We start from the raw sequence: 977 nt of genomic DNA, 5'->3' as shown, positions 1-977 counted from the left end.
ATTCTGAGGGATAGGATTATTGATTATTTATAAGAACATGGTTTGATTAAAGATAGTCAGCATGAGGGACAAGTCATGCCTCACAAGCCTCATTAAATTCTTTGAGTATGTCATGAAACACATTGATGTAGGTCGGAGAGTGGATTTGGTGTATATCGATTTAGGTAAGGCATTAGAAAAGGTTCCCCATGGTCGGCTCATTCATAAAGATAGGGGGCATGGGATACAGGGAAATTTGGCTGACTGGATACAGAAGTGGCTGGCCATAAGAACACAGCGAATGATAGTGAACGGAAAGTATTCTGCCTGGAGATCGGTGACCAGTGCTGTCCCGCAATGATATTTTCTGGGACCCTTGCTCTTTGTGTATTTTGCAAATGACTTGGATGAGGAAGTGGAAGGGTGGATTAGTAAGTTTGCCGATGACACAAATGTTGGACAGTTGACGATAGTGTTGAGGGTTGTTGCAGGTTACAACAGGGCATTGACAAGATACAGATCTTGGCTGAGAAGTAGCATATGGAGTTTAACCTTGATAAATGTGAAGTTATGCATTTTGAAAGGTCGAATTTGAATGCTGAATACAGAGTTAAAGGCAGGATTCTTGGAAGTGTGGAGGAACAGAGGGGTCTTGGGGTCCACCTAGATAGATTCCTCAAAGTTGCCACCCAGGTTGATAGGGTTGTTAAGAACGCGTATGGTGTTTTGGCTTTCATTAACAGGGGAATTGAGTTTAAGAACAGCGAGGTTTTGCTGCAGCTAGCTAAAACTCTAGTTGGACCACACTTATAATATTGTGTCCAGTTCTGGTCGCCTCATTATAGGAAGTAATGTGGATACTTTGGAAAGGGTACAGAGATTGACCAGGATATTGCCTGGACTGGAGAGCATGTGCTATGGTTAAAGCTTGAGGGTGCTGGGGCTTTTCTCACTGAAGCGAAGAAAGCTGACTTGTGACTTGATCGGGGTGTACAGGG

This window comes from Scyliorhinus canicula, unplaced genomic scaffold (genome assembly GCF_902713615.1).
Source record: "Scyliorhinus canicula unplaced genomic scaffold, sScyCan1.1, whole genome shotgun sequence".
Classification (NCBI taxonomy): Eukaryota; Metazoa; Chordata; class Chondrichthyes; order Carcharhiniformes; family Scyliorhinidae; genus Scyliorhinus; species Scyliorhinus canicula.
The sequence above is the reverse complement of the archived record's forward strand: the minus strand, read 5'-3'. Positions refer to the sequence as shown.